Here is a 23,603-nt window from a genome sequence, read left to right as displayed (position 1 = left end):
TGTTTTCTAATCCAAGCAACATGCTGTCCGTTATTCGGCACGATTTTAAGCAGATCCGCGACGCAGAGAAGATAGGTCAGTGTGATGACAACAGTCACAGGCTTCAATACGCATCATGATAAAATGGCTGACTTCGTATTCCTGTTCTGCCTTAGTACGACCTTTGAGACATACCCAAAAGCTCAAGTCCGATAATCGCGTCGGGCCGTTTAGAGGCTTCAGTTGATCTTCCAGGTAGAAGCGGTGTTTGAAGCGAGACGTTGTCAAAATTTGCAACAGACTTAAAAAAAACATTGATGATAAGTATTCAAAGGGCTACTATTCGATGTTTGCACTTGTGATAAATGCTTAGGATTGATTGCTTGTCCTCTTTTTTTGTGAACGCATGACAAAAGGCTTGCAGCAATAAAATTATCATCGCTTAAGACTATAACTAAAGGGTACCGATTATTAACAAATTAGTAGATAGCCAGGCATTTTTTCGTTTCGGCGCACTTTGTTAATGAAAATTGACAAGATTAAGGCAAGCTATGAAAGGATAATATCCTGAGTACATTAGAACGAACCAGTTTCACTATGAAATCAACGTGCACAGTCATCAGTCAATTGAGAAGAAAAATTGAAGGATAGTTGTTCGGAGATAATAACGCATAATCCTTTATATTGGATGCTGTGAAATACGCATTATCCTGAGATATAGGCACTCCACTTGAGTATTATATAACGATGCAGATTGACAGTCGGCCGCTTAGCGCGTCAACGCAGTCGCGCCTAAATCGACAGGTACCGAGCTACTAAACACTAGCTCTAACACCTTAGAGTTAGATACCTTGGTGTTACTGCAAGAAAATCATTTATCCCGTTAGCAGGAATATGAATGGAAATCGGTATAGTATTGTCCTTTCTGAGGTTCAGGCCGCGGAGTGTGGCATAAAGAAGGCCACCCATCTCGATGCTGCAGTTCGATATTGGACAGTAATGCTATGTTTGTTATACGTCTTTATTAAGTAGCAGATTATGTTTCTTTATTTAATCATACCTGCCAGGTCATAAATGTCTTAGCGTATGCCAGTAAATGTTTATCAACGACTGGCAACGTACGAGGTGCGGTTCGGACTTTGATGCGCAGTTCCGTAAAAATTGTATGATTCTTACGTATGTAATTCGGAGTAACAAACTATCTTCGAATGGAAAGCAATTTAGGAGATAAAATAAAAGCATACGATCCTTGTATTTTGTAGAAGTTCTGGTTTCCGTTTCGAAATTTTTTTGCTCATTCTTGCAAGTTTTCAAAACTTAATTGCACTATACCTTATTATCTAACTAATTATAGAATAGTCGTGAATATGTATTGGAATGAGTATTGCAGATTACTACAGGTCACCTGTAGTGAATAGCTACCGTTGATTTTAGAAAAATCACATAAAAGTAAAATCTTTATACACGGAACACGCACGAACTGCTAATATATTGTATGTAAAAGCTTGCGGCAAGGTCACTCTTAGTACGATACACTATGAAGCTTTCGAACAGATATTAAAGGATATTGTTAATAAACATCATGATTTTTTGCTGCTTTTTGTTTTGTCCGGATATATCACCAAAAAAACATTATAAAATACTTTTTTTCGGCATTGCCACGAAAATTAACATATTCAGCAACAGCTCATTCGCTGTGTGTGTTGAAAAGGACTCTTGGGCAGGGAGAGACACCCGTAGCCATTTATATTCCTGAACGCAGTCAGTTTAGAGTTTCCAAAGTTTTAGCTCACTGATCAGTGCGATCAACACAACTTAAAAAGACAGTAGAAAGTAAGTTGAGGCGCGACAGGGATAGCATTTGTTCTCGAAACGCCCACATCTTTTGAGGCGCCCTCTGAATATCAAACTCTATTTCTCGATCTGCAAGTCCAGCCAAACTTTACTGGTGTTAATCCACTCTCTGGCAGCTAGAGTTTGTAGTGCAAAAAATAACCCACGAACGAATGTTCCCTTAAATAGGCTCCTTTCAGCCCAACCATAAGCTGGTCTTCGTGGCTGGTCTGCTTGGATTTCATTACGCATTTTCGCTCAATCGGGACTGTTTATCAGCACTTCGATGTCCCGCCCTCTGTGCTTGGCAGCAGAAACGCAATCTGTTTTCGAAACTTCCTCTACCTTCTCTCTACTACGCTACTGCCAATCGGCATGCACATGATGGCGGTCGAGCTAACTTCCACTCGCGGCCCTTGTTTTTCGTTCCTATAGTTTATTTTAATTTTGACTATGTTGCAGCGAGCAACTATGCCAATAATGGCAGGCCTATTAAGGACCACAAATGTTTTGATTCTCACGTCCGGTGCTTTTATGTATTTGTTTCAGGCAGACGTTTTCAACAAAAAATGAAACCGGTCTACGGCTGGATAATCTCACATATTCTTCGATTTAGTTTCTGGATCTATACCATACCGATTGACCGGGAATTGAAATTGCCAGCTCGAGCAGCGGAAGGGTCAAACGGATAATGGACGTAAACAAGTTACCTACCTAAGGAGTTAGCAAGGCAGTCAGTGTGCAGACAAGGTCGGGAAGACATTGACAATCAAATAACAAACGGATCTAACGGTAGTCCTTTTTTGAGCGACATAAGGATTGCACAGATACATCTATAATATCTAAAAAGAATCCGCTTCTTCTCGGCATATTGGACTACTCTTGCTGAAACAGAACGGACGACCAGCCGCAGCACCGCTAACATCGTACCGGTTAACCGCAGAAATTCAAAGGTCGAAATGTATACGGTCGCTGAAAAAGATATATGCACAGCGTATGTTGTAGTGTACTATTGAGAATGCGTAGAATAAACTATTGAGTAATGTACAAACGGTGTGTAGGAAAATAAAACTAGATGCGATCAGGGGGCAGTATTGAAACAGACAAGTGTTTAGCAAGCAATTTCTGCAGATGAAAACCTGCAGAACGTCTAAGAAAATTAAATATATATTTGCTGCAAATACATAGCTCGACATCATTGCTGAAACCTATTACAACTATTGCTCTTATAAAATTGGAGCAGGGTTTTAACGATTTAAAAAACGGCTCGCGTGTTTTTGTGACGCCACTGACACATAATGCAAGTATAGACTTTTTATATTGTATGCGGTATGCCTATACTTACGACGAAAAATCTAACTACAGGACTAACAGTAAATATTATTAAAAAAAAGAAAAAAGCTTGCAAAGACTGGTTTTGTTCTGCCATCAAAATTGTTTAAGGGTTCACATACACACATGCAAGCCAGTTTAAGGTAACAAATGTAAAAAAAAACTACATAGATAATTTTTTCTCCGCGATATATTGTGTGTATTATTTTCGAAGGATATTACATCGGTAGGCTTTTGCTGCAGTGCTAGTGCCTCAACGACCGTATGGCCCGCTGTCAGGTCTGATTTGATATTTTCGCTGGTGATTAATACTACGTAGGGACAGTTATACGTTAAAACTTACCAACTCACATTATGGGTCTCGAACGTTTCACTTTCGCCAAGCGCCGCTTCCTTTTTCCGTAACGTTTTCTCTCTGGAGGCTCCTTTTGGAAGACTTGTCGAGCTATTTGTCATCGCTCAGCATTCTCGGCTATAGACAAGAACATTTTCAAATATATAACGTATGGAACAGTTTATTAAAATGTAATTTTAAATGATATAATTAGTATGTAGTGGCATACATCAGTGGGTGCATAGTATAAAGCGGCTGATGTGCCGCCGAATATACGATTCTCTCACGTATTGTCACTTGTGGGCTTGAACATAATATGGCGGGGAGCTAAAAATACATTTAAAAAGTGTATCACAACAACTAGCAAACACATTTGTTGAATAATAGGTATCCTTTGATAAGGATGATGATACGTTTAAGGTAATGGTTACCATACAGCTGCGGGTGACATTAAATCGAAACAGGATTTTTGCGACGGTTGATTTGATCAAATTGCAACACTCCCTAATAGTACAAATACACATTTCGGCAACGTAAGTATAAACTTAGGTACAAGTATTGTTTGTTGTTTATGTTCAATATGAAAGCTATTTTTTACTGGTTGTAAGAAGTTCATTCCGGATCTTGTAGAATTCTGGGTAAATTATGCTTATTCCATGTAGAGCAGAGCAGCAAAAAACTAGGTATACCTTAGGCGCATCTTGGAGCACGAAGACGAACTTTCGTTATTTCTTAGCCCATGCCACTGCAACCCAGGCAGTACATGAAACTAACTGTCCTTCTAGCGACTAACCTGCCAGAGCCATTTTTCATGTATGATGCATAGGGTAAATATAGCAGAGCCCGCCAACAAGGCTCTTCTCATTTTCGCACGATTGTGTCTCCCCGTTCGCGGTACAATTATGCTCTAGTTGCTTAATACTTTATTGGTCCATTATTCAAAACACGATCAGCCCGGGATATTAACACCCGTTGAGCTAGATGGCCGGACTAGGCGACAGAATAAGCTGAGACTAGGCATGCGCCATAGAGAATAATAGGCGTTTTCTGTAGGGGAAGACCGTTAAATATCAGACTGTTCTGGAGCTCAAGCTGAGGCTGACCGAATGCCCCCTCTGCCGTTTGGGGAAGCTTAAAACGGCTCCCCAGTGTGCTACACGCGACGATCCACCTGATACTATTACGTAGCTACCTTACCAACAATACTTACAATAGCAGTTAGAGCAGATAGTGTTTAGATCAAAATCTACGATACGAGGCATTGATATGTAATAGTAGATATGTTAGACGCTAAAACACGTTATCGCTTGAACCGTTCCACAAAGAATTTCCTCGGGTCTGAAACATTTGATGAATGAATCATATCATATATGCATGTGTGGGCGTAACCGGAAAACATATTAATGAACGTAAGAATTGAATTTAACTATCTGCTGCATTATATCGCTCAAGTCCACGCCTAGAGTTTTCTCAAAAAAAAAACGTTTCGACCTTTCTCGCAATTAGGGGAATCTCGTTAATGAATAGTTGAGGGTCCTGTGATGTTCTTGGCCAAGAAGTGCCAATTTATTACTACCATTAAGTGACGCCGTTTTCTACTAATCTAACCATTAACAAGCCTTCCTACCGGTAGACTTCTGTCTATATATATATGTATAGATAATCTACTAAGCAGAATGCAGATACTCCTTAAATTTTAATTAAACTTATTTTTCATGTCCAACAAAGTCTTCGACTTCATTGACAGGTCTTCAACATTAATACCATTGCGAAGAAAATGGAAATTCCCGAGCCGAAGACTAAAGGCACTTTTTGATTCCGCTTGGATCTGAAGCCTAGCTAGATTGGTGGGCGAGAATAACTGCTTTAACGATCTGTTACAATTTTATACAAAAGGTAAGTTTGGGATCCAGATGATCTAAAGGAGGCCCTTGAGAACTTCGATGGCAATCGTTGCTGTCCAATTGTACGTTAACACAAATCAAATGAAAATAATCCGAAGAGTCATTATAAAGTTGCTAGTACAACAGTACCGAAAACAGAGTTTCCGGTGATATATGTTACGCTGATACGGTTATAGATAGGACCATCTAGATTTTTATCAACAGTTGTTAATTTGTTAATATCTTATGATATAACAAGAGGCATCTTGAAAGCAAAAACTAGGATTGCGAAGGTATCGCCCCATTGAATATATTTACCTAGTGCCATTGCTGTTTCCTTTTTTTGAAGTTAGATTTACTAGAATTATTGTGTTAGACAAACACGACGGAATATTACTATAGTTCATTGATCAACGTACGTACATCGCTGGCTTCGGACGTTACAGCGGAAAGCTTTTTCACCTCATTTTTCTAACCCGTCTAATTGTCACGTTTCCTTATTGAACCTCACTTCAATGTTTAGAAAATGCTAATAGCTTTCCTGCTCTATAGACCTGGTGGTGAGGCTGAACTGATCTATTAAATGGTTTTGCAATGACAAGCCAAACCCAAAGTAAACAGCGGTGGTGCGTGCAATTCTTTAGGACCTATACGATTTATTAGATTGGGGCACGAATTTGAAGTGCTAGGAGTACGCTCCCTACTCCGCGCTTCAGTCGCCTTCCTCAACAAGCACTTTTTACTCATTCTTGCGCTGCCATCAATCACCTGTAGAACTATCTAGCGTAGCCGAAGTCAAGGGCTGCCAAATCTCATAATGTCTGGAGGGTGTGCGCTTACATTATCTACACAACATTTTAGTCCATCGGCAAATAAACGTCCATACAGTTTAAATACTTTCAAGAAAATATGCTTGATATCATCGTAGCGGCTGATAGACAGATTCCCGCTATGCTTCGACATGAACAACCAAAATACGAAAATCTGTACAGCTTTGACTCTGAACATAATATAATTCATTGTGCTGGCCCGTGTTTGTATAAATATTAACAATTAAAAAAACATACAGCAGACTGCCAGCGGCTCGGTCGCAGGCGTCAGCGATGTTTCGCAGCCTGGCAAACCGAGATAAGCACGTCGTGTTTATTTACATAAAATTTTTATTCAAAAAATAACGTTTGTCAATGCTAGGTATTCAAAAAACAGCCGCCACCTATTTGCATATTAGAGGGTAATGAGAACCTGAACTAATTAGGTACAAAAGCGTTTCAATTAATTTCACCCTTCAATTAGAAGACTTTTGCTGATCCTTCTAGTTGAAGGCGGAGAGGAGATGCGCCAAAATGTAATACTTAAGTTATTAAATTTAGCAAGTATTCTTCTACTTTTTTTTTTTTACTTTATGGGCGTTTCAGTCTGAATGGAGTCTGTCAGGTAACTTCTCTCCCGAAATCCGCTAGATAACTTCTCTCCCGAAGTCCGTAGCTGCAATGCGTGCTTGACCTTTTTACTAGTTCACACTTCGTTGACCTCAAGTTTAACAGTTCAGAAGTGTAAGTTCTGCTCAACTCATAAGGCAGGCAAAGGAGAGATCAGCTAGTCGTCAAACATACTACAAAACTGTCAAATTGATACAATTCTTCCTTTGAAACTCAAACAACGTGACCTTAACCTTTTTCCAACCAACTTTTTCTTTCTTTTCTTCCTCTATCTTCATCCTTCCTATAACTATTCTACCAAATGTTACACTTGCAAGACAAAAAAAAAATTTGCGGGAAAGCTACGATTAACTACAGAACTGCAAAAATTAAATATTTATATACAGCCTTACCTCGCATTTCCTTATCCTTTTCTTCACAAGGTCTTTTCGAAATTTGACGTTGTAACGTATACTTCAAACATATTCAAAATCGACAACAACCCCTACAGTATTGTCCTTAACGGCACCACAGCCAGTTAAATTGAGCAGATATATCAATGAAGTTTGAGCCGTTACGATATAAAGTGATATAGAGGCTTTAGGAAGAGCATGCCCACATTGGATATTAACTGAGTTTTGCAGAATAACTATTCTGCTAGGACTCCTTGGTTATCAAAAAAAAAAAAGACGAAGCAATGGAGGCTTGCCTTGTACTACTTGACCGAGCTCCTTTACGGAAGTTTCGTCCCTAGGACTGTAAAGAAACTGTAAAGACGTATCGTCCTAAACGTGCAGACGTATCGTGCAGGACCGAAATAACGAAATTCAAGAATCTGAATGTAACAAGTTTATATCGTCATTCGAGTTATTTTCAAACTTCATACGTCCACAGCATAGTACGTCTGAAGGTTGTTATCAGGCTAACCATACTTCACAATATTCAAATGTAGCGTACTTAATTAGAAAACACTTCAACCCTAAAAATCGATGAGCAGGTCACTGGAAATCGATTATGCTTTGTGTCCATTATGGAGGTTACCACTTAACGCCCTGTAGTGACTGATAAAGCAACGCAAGTTCTTCACCGCCGCCTTTACCACTGATAACTGTTCGTCCCTAAGACAATTAGTATTGGCCAGTTCTGCCGACAGATGACTGGTTTTGATTTTATGATTTCGTTAACTGGAGACTCTGTAGGTCGCAAGTTCGGTCAATCGGTTTTAAAGTATAGCCTCACCACTACGTACTGCTCTACAACAGGCGCTGAATGCCTTTTATTTTGGTATCTAACAAAAAAAAAGGTACGCAGCTGCCATGCACTAGAAAACAATGAACGTTTTCTACCGCTAAGCCACAAGCTAACTAGAACAGATGGTTCCAAGCTGAAATTATAGGTTCTCTTAGTTGTCCGAAATCGACAGCTACCGCATTGTCAGTCCTCATTCGGCGCTCGAAGAATTCGAGGGAAATTTGTATGAAGCAAAACAGAAGATTCGCAGTGAGGATTAGAAGAAAAGCTCAATATTTTACGTTGCAAATTGATACCTTTGATTGTGCCAGGATTCTGATGAGGGAATTAAATACTGTTTTTGAAAGGAGATTATCTTTCATCGATTGGCTCGCTCAAATAAGCCTCCACGATTCTTGTTTTCTAATAATTGCTGTGTTTTTTTTTGCCTTTTCGATTTTGCTTGTATTTTTGAAATGTGTTTTTTGAAACTTTAGGCTAATAGCTTAAAGCTTATATCTGCTTTGTCCTTCGTATTTGGTGTATTGAAGTGAGCTTTTAACGTTCACAACAGCCAACCTTGTTTTACGCATTTTCACTATTCTAGAAATAAAAGAAAGAATTTCTTTTTTAACTACTCATAAACTGTTCAGACCCCGAAACCGTAATCGAAACAAACGGCAGGTCCATTAAAAATAGTGAAAATCATCAAATTCATCCAAATACCATTCGTCAAATGGTCCGTAATGTCGATGCATGCAACAAAATGGCATATTAATATTTACTTTTTCTTATTTCCAGCGTCTACGTAGGCAACACGCACTTTTTACTAATCTATCCCGGACATGTCCTTTAACCTTCGACCTTATATGATATACTCAATCCTTTTTTTTGTTTAGGAGCAGCAATGGTAGTGAAATTCAGGAGCTGACATTGCTTAATTTGAATATGTGGACTCTACAGCAAGTCTGCTATGTCCTTCATTTCCAGCTGGATCTCTACACAGACGAATGAGAAACAGGCTTTCAAGTTCTTCTGCAGAATATTAGGAAAAAGCTGAGGTAATTATCTTCTCCTTTAGAGGTTCTATTTTGCCTAGACATAAACATAAGCGGTTATTGAAATATACCAAGATCGACAGCTAGCGCGTTGTCAGTCCTCGCGTAGAGTATACAACAACGACTTCCATGAGTTGTCCTGTCTGGAGACTTGGAGGTAGATGTATTTGAACAACAGAACGGACGGCCATCAGTAGCAAGGTATATAGTGTAGCACTATACTTTACTTTGGCGTTTAGACACTGGATGCGCAGTGATGTTTTTGAGGGAGTTCGTTCTTCATTCGAGTCAATTGAAAAGAACTGTATTTATGAAGAATTTAAGAATTTTGCAATATGTATCGAGCAACTGATAGAGCCTTTAGCAGCCTAAGGTGATACGTCTCTTCTTTACTTAGAAATTAGTTGTTCATCAACCTTTTTTTTTGCCGCTTTTTTTTGCCCATTGCATCAGAAGTTAAAGGTAACTGTTCATCAACCTAAACTGATCAAATAGATCTATGATTTCTATCGAAATGAAAATATCGATTTCAGTAGGTCCAACACAAGACGAAACCGCTCCTAGGATATCATAGTAGGCAAAAATGATGACTGGCAATGAATTATATTCTTACCTATTAAATATATAAAATACTCGTATTTATGCCGGCTAGCAAGGAGTGGGTCAACATGTTTCGGGATTCGAAAAGACGACTAGTAACTAACTACTAATAGCCCTTTATTATGAAGTTCATGCAGCAGTTAGAGCCAAGCTAGCGCACTATCAAACAGACGCTTGCTAGCATCAATCTACGAATTACATACCAGCTGTTTTCTGCTTTAAACGCTCATCGACCTTACACAAGGTTCACGAACGGTACGAAGTTTATCGTATTTGAATTTAAATACGTTTCGCGTGCTTGACATGAAACGGGTGTCCTATTGCTTCTTCGTCTCCGCTTGGATTACGCGATACATGGTGCGGTACTGTTCTATAAGTCTAGCATCGCCCGTTCTCAGAAAACGACAGTGACGCTTTGTCCATTAATGTCTCCGTGTTGTATGTCTAATCCCGGGTTACCAGTCGCCCCCATCGCCGCTACTTTTTGCGCTGGCGCCGCTGTCTCATAGTTAACGGTCTGACTGGCGTTGGTTGATGAGGCCCACGTACTATTCGTCCATTGGTAAAGCCATCAACGATTCCCCGACCTTCAGCTGAGGGCTCATCCTTCATCTTCATGAGTCGCTTTTATCCTTGCTCTCTTACTGTCACCTTGCTGTTCTCGCACACCCTCTCGCGTATTGGTCTTCGTGCACAGCTCACTTACGCTATCTCTTTTCGACTAAACTGACTCCTCCGTTTGTGGATGACTCCTGACAGGAGCAGCAGTCGCGCCGGTCCGTGGGCACCAGCTCACAGCAGCTAAGTTATAGTGACGCGAGGTTCAGCCCCGTCAGCCACCGCCGGTCCCGTAGCATCACCTACGTTCACTCGCCATCGTGTTCCTCATGGTATCCTTGTTTCCTCTGACGTTATGGTAGCCGGCGCACGGTATGGTGATCTAGTCGATAGAACCGTGAACAGCCGACTTTCCTCTGAAACTTGCGCGATAGCTTAGCGTTTAGGACGGTCGCGCTGCATGATGAAGGTGTCTGCAGCGATGATGGAAGCCGAGGCGACGGCGCCGTTATGAAGGGCAGTAACGATGTTATGTGCTGGTAGGACTACCTTTCAATCTGCCGCAACCAAGTTTTACTCCATGCCGCGCTTCTATGGTTAACCAAGTCAGCACATCGTCGAATTCATCCATCTCGCAATTCACCCACGCAACCTCTCAGAGTACCGCCAGGTATGGCCCCTCTTTCTCTGTGACCCCCGTGCTTCTATCTATACTTATCGTACAGCTACGTGCACCGCTTACGTTTGGACGGTATGAGTTGAGAGCGATGAGATGGAACTAAATCAGCCCTTCGCAGGCCTATTATATAGGGTTCCCACTAAGCGGCACCCCTTTCAAGGAGCAACTTTCCTAACTCGTAATTTTCCAACAGCCAAACGCTGTGTCATTCCTCTTCGTCTACGTTGTGAGGCCGTATAGTGCGTGAGCGCATCTAAAACGTCGCAGCAATGCACGTGCGGGCGAATCGGAGAATTTGCCACATTCCGATTTCTACGATGCATAATATCTGCTGGCCTTGCACTTCTGTATGGTAAGTTCGTGTGGCCATCGTCTTGTTTCGTGAGCCGTACTAGAAATGGCAGAAGCAGTAAAAAAGCAGAAGGTTCAACATAATATGTATAGTCTTCAAACGGAAGAAGGTGAAAGGACAGTTAATTTATAAAAGCTCGTTACGTACACGCCGGACGCGCCTATAAGGGAAGTTAATTTCTAGCGTTGCAGTGCTAATGTGTCGTAATTTACATGAGCAATTACTAGCATTCATGTAGCAAGTACTTCGCAAGCCTTTGAGAAATCCTGCCAAAGTAAAAAAGTGTTTGTTTGTCTCAATTCGTCAAGGATCCGGACTCCGCCTAACGGTCATGGTCATCACTTACAGTTAGTTATCTTTTGAATTTTTTAGGTAGTTACAGTTTCAGATTGTATACGTAGCTATGTGATTTAAGCGTTGAAACAACCTTCGCCTATATCAATGTAACCAAAATCAAAGACGAGCTGGACGCCGGTTGTTGGCTTGTTTTAGGTGCGCGTTATATTCGTCTTCCGAGGCTTGCCGCCTTAAGCTTATGATACAAAATGATGACGGGCTGTGTGTAGCCGCATGTAGAACAGCAGCAGAGTTGTCCTATTAGCTGTTCTTCAATAGACCTTTTTCGACGGAACGGAGACAGTTCGGGTCATAACCAAAATACCGGTTACAAATAAATGACATATCTGCTTCGCTATTTCACGTGCACTTCAACGGAAACATACTCCAGCCACCTTCGATGACTTTGCTGATCCAAATGTTGCTACTTGATATAACTGTTGTTCGCCTAATTACCGCACGAACTTCAATTTCAAACAATTTCCAGGTTATAGTAGCCGTTGTTTTTATCTCGCTATCTTTACATCTGCCTCATAGTCTTGTTGGGAGTAGATGCTATCCGGGGGCACCTCACTCGCCAGACGTGGCTCTAATAGAGTATTGCTTGCGGCTCAGCCCGAATTGGTAAGAATTATCATTTGCTATTTAAACACCATGTTCTGCGCTAATCGCGAAGTCGAGCTGAAAGTATTTCGCTCTTTCCTAAGATGATCGTTTATTACTCTCGTTGAAAGTTTCTTGGTTCTTGGAGAGTTGCTGAAACGCTTCTTCAGTTAAGTCTAATTCTCCTCAAAGGAACAGCTAGAGATTTCTATGGTTCCGAAAGTTTATTGAAAATAACAATGTTTCCTGTATGAACTTCTTCTTGAGGGAAGTTTGCAATAAAAATTTACGTTAATAAATGTCACATCGACATTTTGGCTTGCTAACTTAAACTGTGGTAAGCTCAATTATAATGGCTTCCTTTCATGGTGAGTGAATAGACGAGCGAGAGAATATAAAGCACACAACACACAGCTTAACCGGATAGTCATGCATGCCGTATTACTCACTGCATATATCACATACATTTAATAATTAAACAAGAAGTCTCTAAGCAGCTTCCTCTTACTAAAAAAGATTATTCCTACGAAGCAACAGACTTCCAGAAAATATGGGAACACAATCTGTTCTAAAAGAGTTCTCTAGTTTCACGGAACAATCTGTCGAACTTAGAACCTTAGACAGACAACTTAGAACGTACTTAGAAAGCCAGGGAGCAATCTTGAATGCTGTTTCGTGGTGCAAACAACGGAACAAGGGCAACATCATCAACAGTACTAACCTGGAAAAACTAGAAAAAAAACGTTTTGTGCTCTAGTTACATTTCAAGATAGGGTTCCCACCTATAAAATCACTAGCTTACTTACAGCGTCAAACCAACTTATTTATGGGATGGCTATGCAATGTCAAAAGGCAAGCAACTGATCCAGTCCATATAATTTCCTACCGAAAGTTATATACCAAAAGTTTGAACATATATTAATTTGTGTGATGTCAAATTTTTGTAGATATCGTAATGAGTTAAGAATTTTTGTAAGAATAAATGGTAATATATTTATAATTTCTAGTCTATATTTCTCCAGGGTAAGCATAATCATCCTACCCATTTCAAGTTTTACGTCCACAGCTGAGTTATCGGGTCGCTGAGCTCCATCAGCACTCCATTAACACATACTTTAGCCTCTACTACTGAACTATCGTAGAAAACCACTATTTCACTAAGCAATGCTGCTTACTAAATAAGACTATGGCGAGTGCATTTCGAGTGCGTATCGTTCACTTCGCACAAATACTCTACTAGCAAGATTTTTGCAAAAACTCTTTTGTGCGGATGACCGGATTCGAACACGCAGCTTACGTACGCAAAACTATCACACAGTCAATTTAGTATCCACCATTAAAGCTACATATTCCTGTTAAAACAATTCAAGGGCTAGTTCGCTATTATGGTACACTCTTAGGCTATGTAATAGCCTATCACTATCGTTGATGGCGCCGCTTGTCGTAGATCTAGCTTCATGCAGGGCAACTTCATCAAACGCATCGATAACCTTCGGAGCTACCGATTCGACATCGGTTCGCAACTTAGGGTTTACGTATGTTTTCGTTTATTGAGCTGCTGTTAGAGACGTTATAGGACAGGTGCCCTTTCTATTTATCCGTTCTTCCTTAAGCGTCGTTATACGGGTCTCTACGGTGCATCGACCCTCCACGATACTGAAGTGATTATTCGTACTTTGAACGCGATTCTTTGAGCATAGTTTACTTGCCAGACGTTCTATGCAATAGTAGTAGTAATAATAATGATAAAAATCGGCGTGCACGAGTAATAAGCGAACCATTATAGCTACAAGGCGCTCTATCAATCAAATAACAGTAATTTAGACTTAATTATAGTTTAATATATCGTATATGTTTACGTTTTTTGTGCGCAAATAAATATGGCGATTATTTCCTTATAGATCTAATGTAATAAGAAATCTAGTGTATTACGTTTTTCTGCCTGTCATTGGTCTTTTGCTGAGACGCAACAACTTTGTTCCATCTAAGGCTGCGGATGGGTGACTATAAAAAACGCTCCTTTGGCCAGCTGCTACGAAAGTTGAAGAGCGTTGGGGGGTTCCCTTCCATTTGTAGAACAGCTAGAAAAGTAGACCGAACAAGTAGGGCCGCTACAAGCCAGATATATATCCACATGTTTTGGATAGACGAATACGACTCTTAGTAGATTTTCATAGGACTGCAAAAACTGGCATTTTGTGTGCAAGGGGTTGCATCCGAATGTGCTTTGGAGGAAAAACTTCAAGAACGCTGCCGCAGCAAGAAGGCTAAACCATTATCGCGAAATACGCCTGTGATGGCAGGTAGTACAACGTATATGAAAATGAAATATCTTCCTCGTCAGCAGAAAGTCGTCAGCAAATATTAGACGCATATGTATATATATATATATATATATAGATATATATATATATATATATAAACAAAACTGCTGTACTTTTAAAATTGATGCAGTATTGCTTGGGACAACCATCAAAGCTTTAAGAGTTGCAGTGGCGTCTGGAAGATTTCCAGTAGTGCCGTACTATACCAGCACATGGATATTTTTATACACGCTTATACGTGCCGTGTGTAGAAGTTTAGCGGAAAAACTATGTATCTGTCACTTCTTCTGTGCTATAGTATCCGCCTGACAAACACCCCACCCCTGTTTGTGCGTGCCCTTGCCTGTGCATGTTTTTTTCTGTTTCGTGTTGTATAGTCTTGGTAGAATACATAGATCATAGTCTAGTTAATTAAATAAGTTAGAAACTGTAAATGCTTTAACGATAACTGCAAAAAGCTTACTTAGGTAAAGATTGTTACGCTGAAAGCTAAAAGTTTCTCTATCGTATTGCCGATAACAAGCAGAATTCGATGTACCTATAAGAAATGTACATAGGCATTTTTGGAAGGTACCCTAGAGAAAATGATGTAAAGTAATTCAAGTACAGGCACATACTTCCAAACAGCCTTACACTGAACCAGACGCTAGTGAACTATAGGAAGCGTGCCGTTATAAATTCAAATTAGTCGAAGCTAGACGGTAACAGTCCAGTTTAAAGGCTAGTTTAATTTAGAAGCTATATAATTTCTTTTAAATGTTCTTTTCCAATCTACTACCACAGTTGATTGGTATCACACTTTACGCTAGGTTTCGATTTACAATTGTGAATAGTTGCGTTCAGCCAACCGTCTTGCTTTCTCAGTTGTTTGCTTTTCTCTCATCTCTGTGTCTGGTCTATTCATCAACGATGACAAATATGATCCAGCCATCTTTGCCTCCTGCCTCCTGCAAGCAAAACAATTACTATTGCCACTTGGAAGAGGTGACAACCTTTTTGACTGAATGGCCCATCAAACTTTACAAATCGGCATTCGCCCCATCCAATGGTACGTTGCTCGCTCCCAGTAAGGAAAACAGCCTGGTGTGAAGCTCGCTGCAGAATGTCTCGTCCCCAGTAGCTTGAGCGAGAAGTGGTGCAACGCGGTGGGTAGTAGCCGGTAAAAGGACGCCTGCCCGTTTTTCGGTTGATCTGATTTCTCCCAGGGAGTACGCTAAATTAGCCAGCCATGTTTCTGCTGACGGCGGGCTGGTCGACTAGTTAGCTCGATGAACTAATGTAGAACAGCAACAAAGTAGACGCACGAGACAACGACACTCCTCGTAGAAAGAAAAGCTCGAAAGAAAGAGAAGGAGAACTAAAGAGCTGGAGAGTAGCCGAAAGTCATCAGCAGTAGTGGCATACACACACTGTGTCTGCGAACGCAGCGGCCGATGGATGACATCAGCGAGCCAGAATTTGAGGCCCTGGTACCGCTCCGGATGTATCAACCACCGCCATCCATCGCTCTTCCCTTTCCCATCGAGCCGTGTTTCGTCTCGCTGTGACAACCGTCGCCGCAGCAGTGGCGGCGGCAGCAGCAGCAGCAGCACTGACTATAAAAGTACTAAAGCAGAGAAGGAAAGAGAAAGGGGCCAAGGAGGGAGGCAGGAAGAAAATGAAAGGGGCTAACTGACTTCAGCTTCCAGCTATTTTTTTTTTTATCTACCCGCCTGATAGCCATATCTTTTCGTTGCTGTTTGCTCCTCGCCTCTCTGTCATTACTCGTACATTGTGTGTGTGAGCCTCTTTAGCCTTTTCGTTCTCTCATTCTAACTATCATTTTGTTTTTCCCCTTTCTACCCATCAACCACCATACTTTTTCGTCTTTTTCTGTGCCAGCTCTGTCTCCCCTTGACGAGTCACCTCGTTTACTTTCATTGTCCATTGTCTGAGCTATCAACAAGCCACGGGCTCAGCAGAAGACATGATTCCGTTCGTGGGCTCGCGTAGGTGCGTGGGTCTTCATCTTCGTCCTCTTCGTGTTTTTCCCCATTTCCCCGGCACACAGCGAAATTACTAGCATTAGCGACATCGTCTTCGGATAGACTGGTTTCGCTCAGCAACAGGGCCGGGGGGAGCTTACCCGCTTACTCGGCCGAATCGACTCGACGACGGGAGGGTAGCAAAACCCCATGAAGTCCTTCTTCTTCAGAGAAACCACGCAAAACTAACTGCGCTCATTGCTTATTACCTTTATGCGTTAAATTCGGCAACTGGTTTCAGCTCAGCTCTAAAATCCGCTCATTTTTGGCAAAGTGGACCGCCTGAATAGCCCACTTGTCCATCATCCTCAGCATTGCATGATAACTCGAGAGCGCCTGAAAGCTTTACCAGCTTCATCAGTATAAGCTCATCATAAATTTCTCTCGGCCGCTTAATATTCGGCCGTGCTACTTCAGAATGCTGTTCGCCAAAGGTTAGCTCCCGTTTCGTCGCTGCCGTCGCTTGTATCTACCTGCCTTACCTTTCTTACGTTTCGTACTTAATTTACAAGGATACGAGCAGCACTTGTTTCATGTTTGAAGAATCTTACAGAACGAAAACTATTAAGAAATGGCAGAGAGATGAAGCTTTGACGGCGTGGTGGGTACGTCGCCGCGGCGTCTATTACTTAACTAGTAGGCAGCCATGCTGATCCAAGTGTTGACGTTGGCAAAAATAATTACCAGATGATACTAACCGATTATAACTAAACTTAGTAGTTGCCCGTACAGTTGCTATATGATTTTGTGGATCCGGTGAGAGAAGCTTCAGATTTTCTCGATTTCTATTGCGAGCAGGCCATTAATGTCATACCTAGAAAGTACCACAAAAACTATGCGCGCCAATCGTTTATTCGTCACTTTAACTAAGCCATCTTCAAATTGACTTAACAATATCGGGTTCAAACTCGTCCATTTCCAAAACTTCGGGAGCAGGTTCGTAGCTACTCGAAGATGGTACTTACGGTGTTCAAGATAATATTTTAACTCGGTTTGTTTGTTTACTTAAAGGCATATGGAGGGTAAATCTGTACTGCGAAGATTTACAAGTAAACCTCCGAACGATCTCGGAAGTAAGCGCGAATACGACAGATCGTACCTTTGTCGAGGAATGAAACCTGTCCTAAAAACAAACTGTGAAGAACCATAACTTTTCTAGGAGGCCTCTTTCCAGTTAATATTTACAGATCTTGTTTCTACGGAAAATTGCTGGCGGTAGAAAGATAGAAATTCTAGCATACACCTTATAGCATTTGCTTAGAACGATATCTACATTAGAGTTAGAGGCTGTAGTTGTCTCATTACCGAACCAAGTGAGTGAACGTAGTGAGGTGTTTTGAAATAAATATTGAATCGTATACGAGGTATCGTCGAGGTGCTCTGATTTTTTGGTACGTACATTTAAACGAGCTGTCAACTTCCTATAAATCCGCTATAGGCTGGCATTAAGATGATGGCTTTATGAGGATTCGAATTCGTCCGACTTATTCTGTACAGCCGGAACGATTGGTTACAAGCTTCGCAACAATTTGCATCAATATACCATGCTTTATATGTTAGAAAGTCGCGAATAGTCAAGCTAAAAGTTAGCTTCATCTACGCAGCAGTGATTCGCAAAAAATTTAGGCATGATACGACACTCTGTGTTGCCTAATAAAATTTTCGAAATTAAGGCGCCAGCTGAACTCCCATTTCGTCTCCATTATTGGCTATGGTTGAAATTAATCTTTATATATTGTCGTTAGCAGATTCTCGAGAATCTGATACTGCGAAACAAACAATTTCTATTTTGTGTTACGTGCAGCGCTTACGGAAAGTGCAGAAGTAAGGCTTTCGATCCTGTTATGGAATAGCACACGGAATCGTCCAGCGAGTGTCCTATGAATGATGAAGGTTGTCTAGGGTACAGTGGCCAAGAACGGATGATATGGGTCGAAACGTTGAGCTCACGACACACCGACACTGATTACAAGGTCAGGGTCATCATCTCCTGATGATGGAAAAAAGTTTCCGTACACGTATATATCTGTATGAATATAAATCGGAGTTTGACGCCACCGTAAGAAGGCGGCAATATAGGTCCGAACCTTTTTCTCTAGACAGCAATGTTAGCATACGAGTGTCCTTTTATTTGTCGTGAATATCCAAATCATTTCATGTGTGATATGGCCCCACGGATGGCGATTGAAATAGGCGGATGAACATAGATATTACTTACTTTTTCAAACTGGACCAAGGAATCCTGATGAGTGATGCGTATATAATGTTCCACCACCATCGTGGTAGTGGTCTAGAATCGCGCTCTAAAATGTAGGGGAACCGGAAAAAATTAGGTTGGCAATTTATAGCATAGAAATAATTTTCATAATCACATCTGTTCTCTAAAATGTGTCGCTGATTGGATTTGAGATAGCTAGCTCCCCCCTCCCGCGCCATTTTTCAACCAAGGGGACGCTTACGCCACAGCTTTGACGGAGATTATGACAGGACACCAACGTCGACGCCAATGGGACGAAGGCCTTATATCTTTCGACTCGTTTTCTTAATTGAAGAATCTGTCATAACGTAATACTTTAGAGTACACTTTCAAAAGGCTTTCTGCGGAATCCGAATACGAAATAATATGAAGTGCTCTGTAGGCGGACTAGACTCTTTTCCTATTCTCGTATGCGTCTATCGTCGGACCCGGTCTTTTATTCTGTTTTTTTCCTCTTAACAAAGACTAGCGGTGATTCCCTTACTAGCACTAGGGCTGTTAGTCTAAATATCTTTTGTTTGTTGATTAATGAACACGCAGCTCACACCGCTAGGTTCATCACTCATGAAGGACCCTTTCAACATTCGGAACGTTTTGTTCTACAAACAATTTCAATCGATTTAGGCCTAACTTGCAGAAATGCCTACGCAAACATACACCTACATATACAGCTTATTTTTATGATTTTTGTTTTGTCGGTAAATAGGAAAACAATTAAATGGACTTGTGAGTTCCGAAGATATCCACGACAACGCTCGTTACCTTTTATTTCCTAAGAACCCGGCGTGCGCGACTGAAAGCCTGTAGTCAGACAAAGCAAATGGATAGCGACGCATCAAGGCTACCTAATATCGCTGGTTTCAATTTTTTCCCGTCTGATCTATGAAGGCATTGTTATCCGGATTTCTATAAGCTGCTTATCAGGTACCTTTAAATTACAATCTTATTGGACAGATGTATGCGACCTACTGTTAGAAGTCTATTATTAGCCTTGATCGCACGGGCGTGAACAAGCAATTCTCAATGGAAATAATAGATAAAGTAAAAGGCTTAAGTGTGATTTTATTCAGTTGGCCTAAGATCACGTTTTGTCTGAAATTATTCCACTTAGCTATGATTAGCTATTCTATGATATCATGCTTAGTCGCGTTACAGATTTTCCACTGATTATACACAAGAAAACACTGGAGTTGTTTTAACGGACTGAAGGGACAACGTATCTACTTATCGATATAGTGGACAAGGAACAGCGACATAAGAAGGACAAAAAGGACTGATTATTTGTTTTCTCTGTTATGATTTCCTTTTTACAAATAATAGCGTTGTATATATAAATATTTGTATAATACTAACGTCATTCCTATATTTCTGTAAAACACTGAGTTACCTGGCTATCGAGCAACGTTATATTCCTTATGATCTGGCTATAATTATGCTATTAACATATTTTCAAGTTAAAGGTTTTTTATTCACAAGGCCTTCTGACAAGTTGATTTCAACAAAGCCTAAATTATATCAACATTTTCTTGTATCGGTGAGAATGCGGAAGCTTTTCAGTCGTGAGTGTATTAAATGATATGTTAAATCTATGTAGAATGTGTTTTCGTAAGTCTATTTGAGCGAAAATTTATGTTGTAATAAGAAAGGATTTACAATATGTAGAGAATTGTACGTCACTATTAAGTCAACAGCTCTTTGCTAATGGGTCAGTTTTATTCTATGTCTTCATTTCGTTCTTTGAAGGTGTCTTTTTTTTTCTAGCCTAGATAGTCAATTAATATGAAAAAAAAATAACATACGGATGCAATTATGGAACTACGCCAGCCCTTGAATAATTGGATTTGAAGGTACTTGTGTAACTCTAATGCGTAGCAGCCTGTGACAAAAAATGACTCTCGCTAAGGATATATTATCTTTGTTTTATCTCCAAGGATGCACCTATATCCAAGGAATACCAGAGGAGTGACGCAGATTTCGTTTCTCGCTGATCACTTCTGTGACAATTGGCGTAACCTACGTCGAAAGGCAAGTGGTTCCTCCGACTTCTATTCTTTTCGTGTCCTCTCTATCTCCTACTGTAAAAGGCGCGATTATCGGAGTACTGCCATTGCCCATCGTAAGCCGACAACTGTTAAAACGAGGCTTGGAGGCTAAAGAAGATGAGGCAAATGTGCAAAAAAGTACGGTAGGTACAGTAACAAAGATCGGCGCCGCCGTCTGCGCTGACAAACGGCGAAGAAGGCTCTTCCTTCCGTGCAGTTATCTGATACGTAGAAGGTGGGGCGCAAGGGTCGTACACATGAGGTCACTAAGCCTAGTAGAAAGTTTGGCCTTCGTCCTTACCGTTGTTAAAGTCGAGCAAAAAAGCAAGACGTTCTTTCATCAGGTTAGGTGCCGTTTCATTCAATGTATTACATCAATATTCCACTTTTATGGTGCTGTACGAAAAAAGCCGGCGCCCCTTGACGCTTTGCCTTCGCGCAGGCCCCCCATCGGCTTACAGCCTTAACCCTGTAAGCTTAGGGTGTGGGCCACGTTTGTAGCGGCTAGGGCTCAGCGGCACACGTCCGTTCGAAGCACCAACACGTCGATTCCATTCGGCCTTGCAGACGCAGATTTGGCCAAGTTAAGGCAGCCGTTAGCTGAGGCTCGATGTAACGAAGCGCCTCAGATTAGGCCGCATCTGCCGCCGCTTGGCCGACCTGCTGAACAAGAAACGAAAAGCTGCAAAGTGTCAATGGTAGCTTGCAACACATGAACATAAACAGATGTACACGCACACATACACAGCAGATAAAGTATTTCTTCTGCTCCCGTTTCTTTTTATCTAACTGTTAACAACTCAAATACGCAAAGCGTTCATTACCATAATGATTCTATTCGAGCTGAGCTAGAGTTGAAGCCCGACCGGCATCAGTGGTTAAATCAGAGTCCAGCCAAGAGAAATCCGGAATAACGGGCAAAAGTGGGAAACAGGAATCGATGATAATTCTTGCCCTCAGAGACCTAACTAAGCAGGCAGGAAGTAAGACACCGACAGAGAAACTGACGATTACATCGCCAACCACAGTTATTAATAGTTTTCTTTAGGAAAATACAGTCAGGTAATATGTTTCCCCTGCGATAGGTAAATGGCGGCCTGTACTGCATTACACGGCGTTAAACGATGTCCGAATTGGCTCGCTAGCATTGGCTAGGGGTGATACGTATTGCGCAGATCCTATTTTAAGCCGGTTCCAGCACATATTAGCGCACTAACTGCCGAATCTCTAGCGAGTTCACGGGATGATAATGTACGATGAAGTCCAGACAAAATAAAGACGGGAATTGAGCTAACCAGGCTAAACGGCTCTTCGATGAGAAACAAGATTGCAGAAAGAGAGACAGACAAACGGCGCAAAGAAAGCACAACTCTTTGTGGGCCAGGAGAGAAGACTGGTACAAGTAACACTTCCTGTTCATTACTAAGCCTTTAATTCTGACAGCTGAAAATCGCGCGCTGCTAGTCGCCGCAGGCGTCGATCTCGGCACATCACTACTTCCTGTTTGTGCACTTGTGCCTCTTCCTGCTTTTAGCTAGTCTTGTTTGGTACGACCGACTAGGCAAAGGCCAGTCTTCTAAGTAACCTTTGGCTAATCGTCCTTTTCCTGACCTTAATTCTTTTTTTGATCGTGTATCGGATGACGATATGGTCACTAATTGTCTCCGTTCGGCAGCGCAATTTTTATTAAGGCTAACATCTATGTAAGTAGAATGACTTTGATTTTTATGCGTGGACTCCGTGTATGTGTGTATACTAGTGTCTAGTGAGACTTGATAATAACAATGGTCTAAGTGTTAAGGGGAGTTTTGTAGAAATATGGTTAAAAGTATAGTGCCGCTTGCTACAATATTTGAAGGGACCTGCCTGGAATACCTTAATTGATTTGACATCACCTATCTACATATAGGCTTCGCCCAGCTTCAGATATATGGTTTGTCTTTTTTCATTTTCTTTTATGGACATATGCTAGTCTCGTCTAGGTTAATCTTGTCGGATCGCTCAAGGTCGCTGCGTTGCTGGCAAATACCATGGACAGTACTATTTAACGGGATAAATGACATAGGAAGAACAATACAAGAAAAAAGATGTTTCAACCTACTCCAGTATAGCCAAATGCATAATAATGATCGATCCAACCGATGAAGCGTTCAATTCATTTTGTAAACTACGAGACCCATGTCGCTTCCTGAGTTCCTCCTATTTTCGTTTCCATATCCAAATACACGTACGTATTTTCCGCTTTGCTTCACTGAGTGGATCTATGACGAGGCAGGATTTCATCGAATGGTTGACCAAATACGTGAAAAGCCTAAGTTGTAGAAGTCAACCGAAATAGCAGCGGGACGTTGTAATCGAAGGTATACAACTTCTATATAAAGGCGAATGTGCTTATAGCAGTCGATGTTTGTTTACCCAACTAGCTAGCGATATTATTAAAAAGGCAACGTCTGCGTTAAACGCTAGCCAAGTTTTGCGACGTGAGCAGCGATCTGACACGCACTCTACTTGGCAAAAGCCAAACTATAACAAACCTAGCTACTATGATAACTGCAGGACAAACATTTTGCAATCAATCGTTGCCTTTAGGAGGTAACAGCTTGAGGTTTGTGGGCAACGTTTGCATTAGTCATTTACATCACTCGCACACAATCACGGACGGCTATTTTCCCAATGGAACCAAACTGTTTCATCAAACTCGGTTCGATCCTGGATCCGGTCGACTACAGACCAGGTCGGCTAAATGGACTGACCAATCAAA

At 41.1% G+C, this 23,603-nt stretch overlaps 1 long non-coding RNA gene across 1 annotated transcript; it reads right to left on the bottom strand.

Annotated features, from left to right (window-relative positions):
* Positions 1 to 3,360: 3,360 nt before the first annotated feature.
* On the bottom strand, positions 3,361 to 18,848 carry LOC147754442 (uncharacterized). The gene is made up of 3 exons (XR_015317557.1): positions 18,762 to 18,848; positions 18,355 to 18,533; positions 3,361 to 3,616 (listed from the first exon to the last, which is right to left on the bottom strand). It is a non-coding gene; the product is annotated as an uncharacterized LOC147754442 (long non-coding RNA).
* Positions 18,849 to 23,603: the final 4,755 nt, after the last annotated feature.

This window comes from Varroa destructor, unplaced genomic scaffold, assembly GCF_002443255.2.
Source record: "Varroa destructor unplaced genomic scaffold, Vdes_3.0 BEIS01000007.1, whole genome shotgun sequence".
In the NCBI taxonomy this organism is placed as follows: domain Eukaryota; kingdom Metazoa; phylum Arthropoda; class Arachnida; order Mesostigmata; family Varroidae; genus Varroa; species Varroa destructor.
Note: the sequence above shows the minus strand (reverse complement) of the source record. Positions and strands in the feature narration are given on the sequence as shown.